We start from the raw sequence: 568 nt of genomic DNA on the forward strand, positions 1-568 counted from the left end.
AAAAGTGCCAGAGGGGGGAGCCGGTGTGGCAGCGGCCGGGCCGCGGGGCTGCTCCCGCAGCGGCCAGAGGCGGCTGGGCTGCTGACGGTGTCTGCGGCCTGTGCTTTTCTACCCTGGTGCTGCTCCTGGCTTTTCCCTCACCTTTGCCACAGGTTGCATGTAAACTTAACTCTTGCCCTTCTCAGAACGTGAAGAAATTTAAGACCTTTCCATTTTCTACCCATTATGGCAGAGCAGTCTAGCCTGAACTGTGAGGTCAGTCTTTCCCTTTGTTTTAACTTTGCTCCTTGGAGTTACACCTCTCTTTCATATAGACTTAATACCTCCTTAAGGCAGGTGTACACTTACCAGATAAGCGCAAAATACAGTATTGTATACATAAATTACATCAATATTCCAGCCCTAATGCTAGCCTTGTCCTGGGCAGAGCCTTGCAAGGGCACTCCAGCCCTTCCAGGAGCTAAACGTTTCCTTTTTGGCTAAACTACTGGCAGCTTCTTTCCAGCCTCACTCCAGCTGGAGCTCTGAGCCTTTTTCTAAGCTTAATCCTAACCCTAAGCAGCCCTAG

This window comes from Chaetura pelagica, unplaced genomic scaffold, assembly GCF_000747805.2.
Source record: "Chaetura pelagica isolate M959 unplaced genomic scaffold, ChaPel_1.0 scaffold346, whole genome shotgun sequence".
In the NCBI taxonomy this organism is placed as follows: Eukaryota; Metazoa; Chordata; class Aves; order Apodiformes; family Apodidae; genus Chaetura; species Chaetura pelagica.